The sequence below is a fragment of the Tamandua tetradactyla genome, chromosome 12 (genome assembly GCF_023851605.1).
Source record: "Tamandua tetradactyla isolate mTamTet1 chromosome 12, mTamTet1.pri, whole genome shotgun sequence".
Classification (NCBI taxonomy): Eukaryota; Metazoa; Chordata; class Mammalia; order Pilosa; family Myrmecophagidae; genus Tamandua; species Tamandua tetradactyla.
The window spans coordinates 60,496,195-60,510,433 of record NC_135338.1 but is presented as its reverse complement, the minus strand read 5'-3'; the positions used below and the strand labels follow the sequence as shown (position 1 = coordinate 60,510,433).

Genomic DNA, 14,239 nt, shown 5'->3' with positions numbered 1-14,239 from the left:
GGAAGAGTGAACATTGGGGGGTGGGGGAGCAGAGGCTGCGGGCTGCATGGTCCCATCGCTGGCAGCAGTAGCAGGGTACATCCCTGGGGGGCTCTGTCCAACCCACATATCCACTTTTGCCTCGAGTCCTCCCCGTTTCCCTGGGAAGTGGGCGTGACTGCCCATTGTGCTAAGCCGATGGGGGCAAGGCAGCTACTTGCAACTTGTCCTTCTAGCATTCCCCTTTCCCCCCAAACTCCTGTTCCAGCCTGGGGTCCCTGGGAACTCATCCAGCTGAGGGCTGTATTTTCAGACCCCTGGAAGCTCTTGTCCTAACCTGTCCTGCTTGGCATCTCTGCAGGGCTTGGTGTGAAATGCACTGGGGCCCCCAAGCCAGGGTGCTGACATGATACATGGTGAGCTCCCCGTGGCATTAGCAAAAATGAAACAGAAGCACAGGGGGCAGGAGGCCAGGGAAGGGGAGTGTAGCTACAGATTTGATTTGTCCCCTCCCTCCCCTCCCGCCCTCATCATGCTGCCTGCTTTCTCTTGACTTGAGTCATGAAAGGAAAACTATTTTTATTGGGTAAGGTTTTGTTTTTAATTTTGGCTGACTCACCTTCCCCAGAGGAAGCTGTTCCCAAGGGGTGATCCCTCCTGGTGTCTGCAGAAGGCCGTGGGCAGCCCCTGCTCCGAGGTGGAGAGCCCTCCCGGCCTTTCTGCTGTGGGATGGCCAGGAGCCTTCAAGCCCCCTCCCCCTGTCCTGGCAGACAGTGACATCACACGATCAGGCTTCAAAGGGGAATTCTGGTTGGGCTTATGCCTTGAATGCACAAAGCAAAGGCTGAACTTGCCTGGGACAGAGTAGGAGTCGCTTGCAAAGAAGGCCCAGGCTGCCTTGGCCCCGAGGCTTATTGGGGCTTCCATCCTGGCTCCCTAGAAGATCCCGCTTGCTAAGAGAGGGATGTCTCCTCTGCGCTCAGAGCTTCCTGTAATTGGTGCTGCAGGCCTGCAGACGCTGGGGCTGGGGGGAGGGGGATACTGTCAAAGATCAGCCAGCGTGTTTATGATTGGACTCGGTCAAGTTCTGTGGCAGAAACACGATCTCCTCTGGCGGAGGTAGGCCTGGGGTCTGCTTAAGCCTGTGTTGGCGGCTCTGCTTAGGAGCTGCTCAAGGGGATGAAGTTCAGCCGGGGAAACTGAGAACCTACCTACTGTGTGCCTTTGGTATCCTCGGACAGGACAGAGAGGGAGCTGTCGCCGGCCCCATTTTGCAGGCTGGGGGAGGGGGCTGGGCTGGGTCAAGATTGCTGAAGTGGAATTTGCCCTTGGGATGCCTCCTGGTAAGGCCACCCGTCTCCCACTGAGCCATGCTGCCTCTGCCTAAATTCAGCGGAGGACGCAGGAGGTCTTCGTGGCTCTGGCTCCCAGTGGGCACCATTCCTTACAGGGCCTCCCGCGTGCTGCGTGGCTCTGGGCATTTTGTGTGCAGATGAGAAACGAAGGCTCCCAGGCCTTGAGGTCTGGCTCCCATTCTCCCATCCATTCTTGCACTGAAAGCTGTCTCTTGGACACTGACTTTGTGGACACCATGCAAACAGGTGGAGTCCAGCACAGGCTCCCTGCCTTCCTGTCACTTGCCATCTGGTGGGGTCACGAGAGGAAGTGGGAATTTGTACTCTGATGATTTGCAGTGGGTGGAAGGACAGAGAGGGAGGAAGTGGTGAAGGTGAGATTAGATCCTGGGCTGGCCAGCTTTGAGAACTGCCTTATCTTTAGGCCCAACTCATTTGCTGGGCTGAGAGGCCTTCTTGGCCTTAGGACTTGAGAGCCCGGAGGGGTCAGAGCCTCGGTGAGCAGGGGGTAAGGATCGAAGAAGGGCTTGCCTCTCCTTCCAGGGCTTTCGCCTCCAGGTACGCCCCTGTTTCCTGTCCCCTCCTCTCTCGTTCATTGACCTGCTTCAGATTGGGTGGCCCTATTTCCTGGTCGATTTCAATACCTGAAAATATTCTTTTCCAGTGTTTTTTGTCCTTTTGTGGTTTCTGTCCCCAGCACTGGGCTGTTTGCTTAAGTGTTTTTAGTGCCTGTTTAATTAGTAGTTGGAATGGAGTCATTAAATTCCCAGTAACCCCTGTTAGGGAGACGCAGTCTGCTGTAAAGATGGAGAGGGGCCACCATCCTTACTTTGTTTTGTCCCTCTTCGGATCAGGATGCATTGAACCTCTCTCTTCAAATTAATACAGAAAACCCCAGTGTAAACGTTTTTCACACAGGTTAATTGCATGCCCGTGAACGCATTTGCAGTTATTTATAGGCGGATGTGGTTTTATGGGGGAGAAAATCGCACAGGTATGTGTGTTTGTGTACATCCCGACTGACAGCATTCCCAAACAGCCCTGGAGGACCCTGGCCCAGATCCCTCAAAGGTGATCGCAGCTGGGAGAAGAGACTGGGGGTCCCCATTTCTCTTTTGCTCTCTTTAAATCCTGTGGGGCTTTGCGTCTAGGTGTTCCTAGAATTTCTTTCCTGAGAAATTCCAGTTAGAGGACCCGGCAGAGGATATGGGGTCACGGGGCCTGGATTTTACCCCAGCTGCCCCGTCAATCCCATTCACTGTGCCTCCGTTTCTCCTTCTTTCTATATATATGCATATACACATTTAAAGTGAGGGTCCTTATACTGCTCTCTGAAACAGATTGAAATGGAGCTGCTAGGTTTGATTGGACTGGGGTCCCTGGTTGGCTGGGATTCCCAGGGCAGGCCGGGCAGGGAGGATGGGGGGCTCTTCGGAGAACAGTGGGCAACCCCCTGGAAGACCTTCCCCGGGCTGAGGATGCTATGCCCGCGTGAAGGGAGTGGTGAGGCCGCGTCAAGTCTGCCCAGGCGTGAAGACTGCCGTGTCCCTTGCCAGCTCTGTGGCCTTGGACTAGTCATCTTCCCTCTCCATTGCTCGATTTCCCCATCCCTAAAATGGGCATCATTGCAGCATTTACATTGAAGGGCTGCTGTGAGGACCGAACAAGGTCAGATGCTCTGGGTGCTGAGAACATCGCCTCATCCTGAGTGCACTCTGGGTGAGTTTCAGGGGGCGCCTGAGCAGATGGGTGTCACAACTTTATGTTGTGACATGCCCGGTGTAATGGAGAATTTGCTTGCATCTGGGTTCCGTTCTTAAAGGCACTTGGCCTCTTGACTGGCTCAATTCACGGACTAACCTTAGGAGGTGCAGAAGGAGCTGAGAAACTTCATTGCATATTTAAAAGCCGCAAGCGGTCATCAGCTACAGGGATTAATACGTGCACTTGGTGACGTTCAAGGTCTCACTCCAGAACACACAGGATCCCGGCTCGGGGAAGTGGAAGTGTTTGGATTTAATAGAGGGAGTCAGTTGCCGTGATTAGTAGATGCTGGAATCACAGGGCAATCTTGTAAAGTTAAATTCAATTTACTTTTCAACTGAAATTGTGCTTGCTGTGTTAACTAGTCTGGGCTTTCTTGGCATGGGTTAAAGGGACAATAAAGATAAAAGAATACCTGTAAGTAAATAGTAGGTTTAACAGTAGAATCTGTTGTGTTTTCTTACTTCAGTTATATCCTGGTGTTCGTTTTGTGTCGGTTTCATAACTGGAGCCCTCTGATGGAACGTGCTGCCTTAGACCACCCTAACTGGGGAAGCGCAGTGCAATTAATACAGTCTGTCTGGAAAGTGGCCCTTATTTCTCCGAGTTTTCTGTTAATGATATGGTCTGTGCGTTGCACATTTCGTACCACAACGAGAAACAAGCTGCAGCTTCATTCTGGACTGGGTTTGATTAACACTGGGGATCAATGGAAAGCCCAACATCCGTGCGGATGGAGACGCAAAGCCGGCCAGCGCCAAGTGCTCTGCCCTCTGGCCCTGTCAGCACCTTCTCGATTCTGGTGCGGGGGTGGTGCGGGGTGGGGTAGGGGTGTCAGAGGCACCCCAACAGGGTGCCATTGAGACTGGAGGGAGGGTGAGTGTGGGGCTGAAGAAGAGAAAAAAATGTGAATGTGAGTGAGTGTGGGTGTGAGCACATGTGGACAGACGAGCACATCAGTGGGGAGGTTAGAGGATACGCTCATGGGACTCCCTCTGCGAAGTGACGTTTGTCGTTAGGGTCTTTCTCAGCCTGCCAGGTCCCGGTGTTAGTGGAGGTTGGTTGCTGATAGAAAAAGGACTTTGAGATGAATTATTAAAAATTTAAAGAGTTGTCTGTACGCCGGGCGATGTCTAAATCCCCAAAGGGGCTGGTGGTCCCAGCCTTTACAACCCGATGACAGTACCTGTGTTGCAAGCCCCTCGGGCTCTTGCCTGCCGGCCGCCTGCTCCTTGGGGTCCTCACCCCTGCAGGGACTCCCCTTGACCGCCCCCCTTTAGAAGCTTTCCTCTCCTTCAGTAACCGGAGGAAGTGCGGGGAGAGGCCACAGAGGAGGGCTGGCTGGCTCCAGGATGAAGGGGACCCATTGTCAGGGTGGGAGGTGGCGGAGGGTGGCAGGGCTTTGGTGAAGTCCGGAGAAGTCCTCTGGCCACTATTTCGGGAAAGTCAGATCTCCTCCAGCCCCTGGGGGCCGAGGCAGGAGGGGAGTGTGGTGGGGGTCTGGGACAAGAAGAAGGGCCGCGTTGCTGTCCGAGGGAGCAGGGACACCTACCAGCCTGACAGTCCTTGGATGAAAGGGGGTCGCAGGGATGTCCCGGAGCGGAGCCCTCCGCAGCCTCGCCAGATTCCATTGCGCTGCATGAGCTGGCCCTTCCGATGTTCTGAAGGCAGAGCTAAATCAAAGAATTCTGTTCAAATCTGTACAAGATGTTGCTGTTTTTCTGCTCTGACAGGAGAGGCATTTGGAAGTGCAGTTTCTTTCTTTTTCTTTCCTTCTTTCTTTTTTTTTTTATAGCTGTCTTAAAAAGGAGTTTGGCTGTTTAGCACAGCTGGTGCTCATTACATTATGCGCTAGCAATAAAATAGCATGTGTAATTAATTTTTAATGCAGCGCTGGATGCAGTGCTTTAAAGCAGTTAGTGGCTGTGGAGAACGCGCGATGGCCACCGCTAGTTGAGATCTCCAAGCAAGGTGGCCACACGCCACATCTTTAAAGGGGTTCTGGATGTGAACGGGGCTGGGTGCCCGCCCAAGCAAGGCAGAGTGGTCCAGAAATGGGTTCACCTTGGGTGACCGACCTCGGGTGACCTGGAGGCTTCAGTGAATCTTGAACAGTCCAAGATTAGGGTGGGATGGGGGGATGTCCCAAGAGATTGCCTGATCCAACCTCTTCATTTTACAGATGGGGAAACTGAGGCACAGAGTGGGGAAGAGGCCCCAGGTTGTGGATGGCAGAGCTGACCCATACCCGGCTCCGCAGGCTGCTCTGACTCAGCTTTGTTGTCCCTTGTAAGTTCATCTTGAGAATCAGAGAGGACAATTCAGCATCTTCCCAGAGCCACTTAAAAGCTGATTTCTGCGTTGCCGCAAGGCTCAGCGTGAAACGTGAAATTAGATCTGGCAGCAGATAGAGCCTTAGCTTTGAGGAGACCCGCGCTGAATCTCTTGGAACCTCGGTTTTGCCATCCACAGTCCTGGTGACCTCCCACATGTCCTAGGTTTGAGCTGTTCCGTCGTGATTTGATCCTCGGTTGTCCTGTTTCTACTCAGGACTCTGTGGCATGGATTCGGGCTTGAGATGAAATGTTACTGTGGACATGCGTGGCAGAAAAGTCACAGGCGTTGCGGTGGGGAGTTCCAGAAGTGGGCTTCTCTGGTGTGGGCCTCTCCGGCTGCCTGTGCATGCAGGCGCCATCCTCGGCTGGCACTTCCTCTCTCCAAGCCTCGGTTTCTTCACCTGTAAAATGGGAATGCTCACATTCTTCATTCATCATCCCTCCACCAGAGAACCCCACGAGTGGCCACCGCCTTGGTATGGCCCCAGCCTATTCCCCGCTGGGGAACCAGAGGGAAAAGGGAAGGATGCGGGGCTGGGAAGGAGAAAGCCGAACTGCTGGAAAGTACTGCAGTGTTGTGGCCCTAGGGACCCCAAGTTCTAGTGAGGACTTGGCTGTCATCCCTTTGAGAAGTGTCCAGAATCTTTCTTCTGTCCTGCCTGGGAGTCTGCCTTGGTGTACGTGGAAGGAAGGAGGGCCCAGCATCTTCACGCTCAGGTGACTTGCTGCTGTTTTCTGAAGCACCTACTATGTGCCAGGACTCTCCTAGGCACCTTGCACCCCTTTAGCTTATGCATTCCATCCTCATGACGCCCCTGAGGCCTCTGGGGTTTAGAAAGGTGACTTAACCTGCTCGGGTCACACGGCATACAAACGGCAAAACCGATTTTGGGTCGGGGCTGGTGTTTCTGGATGCCGTGTGTACGGCCCTCCCCTCCAACTTCTCGCTGGGCTGCAGGGGCTGCTGGGACCTGCGTGACAGAAATGGGGAAACAGAGCAAACTTGGGCATCATCTGAGAACATCGTCCTCATGCCTGTGCCTTCCCCTGGCCTGGTCCCAAGGGGCCCAGAAGTGAGTGCAGCTTACGGGGTCTTTGCTTGGAGGAGCTTGCTGTGGCTGGGGTCCCCCTGGGCAGTCTGATGGCCCAGACAGAGACATGCTTCTGTGTTGCAATACATGCCCTATGATGCAGTCCCCTACTGAAAAAAGCCGAAAGGTTTTATCTTATGGGACTTAATGCTGGGGAAGGTAGGGCCAGAGGTGCGGAAAGGAGGGACAGATGTGGGTTTGGGTGTCTTCCAAGGGGGCTGTGACCCAGAGATTCTTCAGTTCTGGCCAGGCCCAGAGGGGGCCGAGTTGTTAATTGACCCTCAGACCACCAGAGGGAAGCTTTGACACTGAAGAAGAGGGTGATAGCGTGGAAAAAAATGTTCTCGTCAAATTGTCCTGAAATTGGGTTTCTGCAGTCTGCCTGAGGGGCAGAGCTTTGGCAGCTGGGCCCCCTATAGCCCTTACCAGGTTGACTTCCATCATGTGTCTGTGTGTCCGTTTGTCCTCTCCAGTACGTGCGGTGGGGCACGGCCCCAGTAGGTGCTCGGGAAATGATGGTAGACAGTGAAAACTCACGAGAGGTAGTGTATACATCTGTGAGCGAAATTAGAGAAAACACAGAAGGCTGTTTGTTACCCCTTCATCTTCACACCGTCCTGTAGAATCCTTTCCTCTTCATTCCAAAGAAACCAGTGTTCATTGTTCCTAAAGTTGAGGTGTTCTTTCTTTCTTTTTTTTTTTTTTTTGGCATAGGCAGGCACCAGGAATTGAACCTGGGTCTCCGGCATGGCAAGTGAGAGTTCTGCCGCTGAGCCACCATCACACCACCCTCTTTCTTTTTTTTTTTTTTTATAAAGGGCGGTGGGATGGGGCATAATGTACTTGACTTTTCAAATCAGTGGGCTGGAAAGGGGTGGAGGGTCTGTGCATTTACATATTTCACAACCAACCCCCAAGAGTCTGAACCATGAAATCTGGTTTATCCAAACATAATCAGGGCCAGTTGATTTAATCCAAAAAAGCAGTGGGTGGTGGAGGGGTCCCTCCGTGTGGGTGTCTGCAGCCCAGACTCACGTCTTAGGGAGTTGAGTTCTCGTGTGTCTCCCCATCCCCTTGTTGGGCTAGTGAAATGACCAAGAGCTGGTGGGAGATGGGTGACCACGATGGTGGTCAGTGGCAGTGGAAGCATCCACTATGACTTCCCCTTCCATGGGGGTCCTTTTTTCCCCCATTTTTGTATGCTTGTATGGCAGGGGTCACATTTCATTCCTTTTCCATGAGTATCTCCTTATTGCAGCACCCTTTGCTGAATTTTCGTTTGGTTGGTTTTTTACTTGTTTGTTCGCTTGGGAAGTACATGGGCCAGGAATTGAACCTGAGTCTCCCACATGGCAGGCGAGAATTCTACCACTGAACTACCCTTGCGCCCCATGGAGGCCCTTTTAAACCTGTGGTGATGGGACCACTAGGTCACAGCTAAGCCCCCATTTCTGCGTTCCCACTGTGTTTCTGCAAGAACCATCCCAGACAGTTCCTGTAATGTCAGGAGAGTCCCCTCTTCTTCCATAATAGACAGATGAGGACACCAAGTCCCAAGCGGTACCATGACTTGCCCGCATTGCCCAGCCAGTGGATGGCAGTGGTGGGATTTGGCCCGGGGCCTGCCTGAGCGTGGGCTGGCACCCTCTGCCTATGGGCAGCCTGCTCCTTCCTTCCTGCTTCCCAGGCAGGCCTTCCTACCCGGCCTTGTACCTGCAGATGTGAGTGGGATTGGAGAAGGGAGAGGAGCCAGCTGATGAATCCCAGAGCTGCCTGGGACTGGCTGAAGCCCTGGGTTGTAAGAATGCCCAGATTTTATGATTTCAGCAGAAGGGGCTGGAGGGCTCGGGGCTCCTTGAAGGAGGTTAATGCAAAATTGGAGTTCCCCCCCCCTGCAGAAATGGGGGCAGTTGGAATCTTTCCATTAAAGTAGACATTTTTAAATTACTGCCTTTGGTAATAAAAGGCCCGGAGTGGCTGGGTGTGGAGGGCCAGGCGCCGTGCCTGCTGTTTGAGTTGTATTTAACCAGTTCTTTCCAGCTTGGACCCCGTCACTTGGATTTCCATGTGGTTTATTAACAAGTATCTCGTTTTATTGATTTAATAGCCAGAGGAACGATTTGTTGAGGACCCACTGTGAGCCACAGGCTTTATGTACATCATCTCCACTGATTCTCACACCAGTGTCAGGACGTGATGGCTGGGTTTTATGGCTAAGGGAACTGAAGCTTTAACAACTGGCTCAGGTCGTCTGGGAACCTGGAAGCCTGAATAAGATGCCAGTTCCTACTGACCCCAGGTTGGGACCTTGCATTGCCGCCCTGGATGACCTCCTTAAGTAGTGGGCTTGAGGTTCTACAACCCAAGTTCTTTTGTCAGTGCTTCCCTGGGACTTGGGTTTTAGCAGTCAGTGAGACGGTTCACTAGTTTGAGAGTTTGGGGAGGAAAATTCTGCAAATGAACAATTTTCACCGACCTTTCTACTACCTTGAGTGTGGTGTAGCAGAAAGAGCCCCTCTTTAGGGTCAGAGCAGCTGGGAGCAAGTGAGATCTCTCCCGGGTGTCCTTAGCATGTTGCACTCCTCTGAACCTTCTGGGGTCTCCCATGGATGGGAATCCTCAGGCCAACCAGGGCTGGGTGGGACTTTGGTGGGGCGGAGGGGGGCGGTATCCAGGAACTGCACTGTCTCAAGGGTCCCCTCCGATTGATTGTCTGTAGAATGGTGACAGTATGATTTTAGGGCTGTGCTTTCTCTCTGCTGCTGTTGGAGCCCTTTGAGGGCAGCAGGTCAGGATGGGGTCGGGCACAGGTGAGGTACCCCCTGAAGGTGTGCAGGCCTGAATGTGAGCTGGTCTCTGATGGGGGAGTGTCTAGGGCCTGGCTCCTTTGGCCAAGACTCACACCTGAATGGTGTCCAGAGGGTCGCCCCTCCCTGGCCCTTGCCCTGGAGCTGGTCAGCACGGTAATTAAAGGGGGCTTTACGAGAGAATGTCCACAATGATTGTTATCAGAAAAAAATCAGCAGAATGGAATAGGAACTAAAAATAGCTGGACACATACTTGCCTATAAATTCTCTCTCTCTTTTAAAGAAAATGTAATTATTTTTGTAAGCTGGTTCTGAGAAGCCAGGAGTATTTTTAGTCTGCATTTTCTAAGACATTGTGTGTCTTTTCAGGAAGAGCAGTGGGCTCCGCGATGTCACCAAGTCGGGCTGTGGAGTCCCATGGGGAGGGGCGGGCGGTGGGATCAGAGGTTAAGGGGCCCAGTCCTCAGTCCCGTTTCGTTAAGTGCAGCTGTTACAAGATGCTAGTCCCTGTGTGGTCTGACCCTAGCTGCTGGGCCGGGCTCCAGCCCGGACCATCCAGGTCTGAACAGACCTGCAGGAAACAACCAAAACTTGAGGGGAAGCAGTCCTTGGCTTCTTCATTTGGCACCAAACATGCCTCATGATTTTCTCCCTGGCCTTTCCCATTGCCCCTGTCAGGGTCTGAGGGCCCTGAGTGTATGCCCGTGTGTGCGTGCATGTGTATGTCCATGTGTGTGCCCGTGCGTGCATGTGTATGTCCATGTGGGTGTACATGTCCGTGTGTGCATGTGCATGTCCATGTGTGTGCATGCATGTGTATGTTCATGTGTGTGCCCGTATGTGCATGTGTATGTCCGTGTGTGTACATGTGCATGTCCATGTGTGTGCCCATGTGCGTGCATGTGTATGTCCATGTGGGTGTACATGTCCGTGTGTGCATGTCCATGTGTGTGCATGCATGTGTATGTCCATGTGTGTACATGTGCATGCCCGTGTGCGTGCATGTGTATGTCCGTGTGTGTGCCTGTGTGCGTGCATGTGTATGTCAGTGTGTATGCCCGTGTGTACGTGCATGTGTATGTCCATGTGTGTGCCCGTGCATGCATGTATATGTCCATGTGGGTGTACATGTCCGTGTGTGCATATGCATGTCCATGTGTGTGCATGCATGTGTATGTCCGTGTGTGTACATGTGCATGCCTGTGTGCGTGCATGTGTATGTCCGTGTGTGTGCCCGTGTGTGTGCATGTGTATGTCAGTGTGTAAGCCCGTGTGTGCGTGCTTGTGTATGTCCATGTGTGTGCCCATGTGTGCATGTGTATGCCCATGTGGGTGTACATGTCTGTGTGTGCATGCATGTGTATGTTCGTGTGTGTGCCCGTGTGTGCATGTGTATGTCCGTGTGTGTACATGTGCATGTCCGTGTGTGTGCCCGTGTGTGTGCATGTGTATGTCCATGTGTATGCCCGTGTGCGTGCATGTGCGCGCGCATGTGTGTGTCCATGTGTATGCCTGTGTGTGTGCATGTGTATGTCCGTGTGTGTGCTCACGCATGTGTGCATGGTGGCGTGGGGGACCTGTGGGCACAGAATGGTCTTCCCCATCCCTGCCAGATGCTGTGTTTATGGTGGAAGCACTTCTGAAGCTCTTCACTCTCTGAACTTGGTGACTCTTCCTGGACTGTGGTGGGTACGGATTGTATTTCAGCACTGAAGCCTGCTGAGGCTCACTCTTTTCGGGGTGCCCCTCTCCCCAGCCCACCTCATGGGAATCCAGGGCCGGTTCCCGCCCTGAGGAGTGTGTGCAGGGAGAACGCGGGCTCGGCTTCAAATCCTGGCTCTGACATTGACCAGCTCTTTGACCTTGGGCAGGTGACCCAGCCTCTGAGTCTCAGTTTCCTTGTCTGTAAAATGGGAATGGTGCCAGCTTAGCAGCCAGATGGTAAGAAACCACTGAGGGACACTTGACTCGATGTCTGTGGAGGTCAGTAGCTTAAACAGCCCTCGCCCCAGCTATTCTCCCTGTTTTACAGGTGAGGAGGTGGAGACAGTTTGGTTTCAGGGACCCTGGCTGTTTTATTATACTTTAGAACCTTTCAGTGTTAAATTATACTGCCTTATGCAGCAGCTAGGTATAAAAGGTATCTAACAGGTATATTTTTATTGTTGTTACCATTACTATGTTTTTGTTTTTAAAATATTTTATTTTATTAAATTATTATTATTTTATAATTTGTTTATTGTCTCCATATGATTTCCAGCATCCGTGTGGCTTTTTCCCTTTTCTGTTCTCCTCCCTCCTGACACCCCTGGGTCCCGGGAGCCATTTTTTGCCCTTTCCACGGCGTTATTATCATCTTCTGTCTCTTAGTCCCTGCTCTTTGTCTTTTCTCCTCCTCCCTTTTGGGTCTGAGTGGGCTTGAGGTCTCAGGTAGTTTTTCTTTTCTAATTGTGATAATGAACACAATATTTCCAAAACCGCTGCACTAAAAGTCAAGTCAAGCAAAGTGATGGTTTTCATTTGTTGTTCCCTCTTGCTCTCCATCCCTGAGCACACATCTCTTTAAGGAGGGGGTGGCTGGAAGCAAACAGCCAGTAAACCTGTGGATTTATGGAGCTGGCGTGAGTCGCCTTCATCAGCCTTTAGACCTGGAGTCGGTGTCCTGGCCCTTTAAGTCCAAACTCTGGCTTTCCTTGGTATTTTACAGTGCCTGGTTTCATTTATGCTGGAGCCAGACTTGCTATGTGAGAGCCGTCCGCACGCTGGAATTAGTCTTACGCTTGCTTCTGTGGCGTTGCCAAATTCCATGTTTGTGTTTTATTTAGAATTCTTTTCACGGCCAGCCGGTTCTGTTCCGGCGCACACGGGCGCTGTTGCCCCCCATGGAGAAAATAAGCAAGCTTGCGTTTTCTTTGGCAGAGGCCGCGGCCACAATAGACTGCGGTCTCTGAAACATTTTTTAAAAGCTATTTTAACCCATAACAGATGCATAGCGTCGGCACAGGCATGCCAGTTTTCTTAGTTTTAATTAAAAAATAATTATAGTCTAATGGGATGTTAGTGACACATTTGGATGAATGGTGGGTGACATTATCTGCGACTTTTACATTGGGGCCTCTCCCTTGGCCGGAGCAGGGGTGGAGAAGAGATGGGGAAGGGGAATCTGGAGAACAGTTCTCAGTTGCAGGGTCGGGGGGCTGGGGAGAGGTGGGCACCCCTCCTGGCGAGTGGTCGGCAGCACTCAGGAGAGACGTCTGGCTGCGGCCGTCTGGGGGCCAGTGCTGCCAAAAGGCCGTGGCGGAAGTCCACTGTTCCCTGGCAGCATCCTCCACCCCGGGACACTGTGCGGGAAATTCTTACCTGCCCAGTTCTCCGGCTGCGTAATGCTGGGACCTGGTGCCGGCAGCCTCAAGCAGGACCCTTGCCTTGGGGCCAAAGGATTCCCCACCTCCAGAAACCCCCATTTAGCTCAAGGCAAATGGGACCCCATGAAAATAAAACACAGCTGGGAAGGCAAAGAGGCCACGAACCAGTATCTCGCCAGGTGCTGTGGCTTGCAAGACATCCCCAGACACTCAACCCAGACTCAACTTTGATGGAGAAGTTGCCACTTGCTGGGGTCCAGAGTGGCGGGAGATGGGTTAGGAAGTCCCTGGGAGGCGGGAGCAGCAGGGCTGTGGACGCAGGGATCTGGGAAGGGACAGAGGCTCCTGGGGACCCTGTGATGATCAGGAGGTAGCACCTTCTCCTGAGCCCGGTGCTAAGGGGTGGCAGGTCAGGCCTGGAGCCCTGGGTCCCCTGCCCTCCGCCGGGTCTGAGGACTACCTCTGGGGGGTTGGGGGAGGAGCCCACACTGGGACCACAGATCCCCCTCTTCCCAGCACGTCAGGATGCTGAGGCCATCCCTCTCCAGTGGTGCCACCCAACTGTGCCATCGGGAGCCCTTCTGTGGTCAGGAGACGGTGTCCTCCCCCGGACCTTTCTGCCTGCCCCTGACCTAGCAGCTCCTGGGGTACCCTGCCAGGGGCCCCGTGTAGCAGCTGCTCTCCAGGGTGGGTACAGGCACTGGCTGGATGGGAGAGGCCCGCCCCTGGTGTCAGGATCCTCCGGGCCCACTTCGTGCCCAGCCTCCCCCGTAGGACTTTATGCTCTGTCCACACAAAGGTGGTGGGTGCCCTGGAGCTCAAGATGGAATCTGGGAGATGAGGGACGGGACTGGGCATTGGGGAAGGGGACTTTTATTTTTACTTTCTGAGTACTTATTGTTGTCTGTGGCATAAAGTGAGTGTTTCTTAGGCAATGTTTTCCAGCCCAGATTCCTCAGAAGTGAAAATTAAGATCCTCTATTAAAAATGTGAGTCATAGCAGCTGGATGAGCGGCATTTCAGCGTTCCTCGAATTTTTGGAAGAGAAACATTGCTTCCATGGTGATCCTTTCAATTACACCTTCCTTCCACCTGACCCGCCAGGCGTTTTGCATCGCGGCGCTCTCCGTCCAGTCTGGGGTGGGCTTTCCACGCGGGAAGGGGCAGCCTCGGGGCCTCCTCGCCTTTCACATGCCGCCCCGAGGTCTTGTCGGTGCTCCGGGGTTCCTGCTGCTCCTGGGCCCCATCGGGTTCCCTCCGCATGTTCTCTGGGATCTCATTGCTGCCAGTGATGAACGTCCAGTTGTAAGGGAGCCACGTCTGTCTGCACGTGTGAATCGCAAGCAGATGGGGCGGGTGGAGAGTGTCCCCTGCTCCTGGACTGTCTCGAGCACAGACTCCCGGCGTCCCCTTCACCCCCTTGCCCTCCTAGGGAGTTTGCTTGTGAGCGTGAAGACAGGTTAGGTTTTTATCCTCTGTGGGACCCTGACATGACCCTGCCGGGGCGCCGAGGCAGGGAGGTGTCACCGGGAGGGGCAGAC

At 53.2% G+C, this 14,239-nt stretch overlaps 1 protein-coding gene across 5 annotated transcripts in view; it reads left to right on the top strand.

The window, feature by feature from the left end:
* Positions 1–14,239, top strand: part of BCL11B (BCL11 transcription factor B) — a 93,030-nt gene that overhangs the window by 40,072 nt on the left and 38,719 nt on the right. The window lies entirely within an intron of this gene.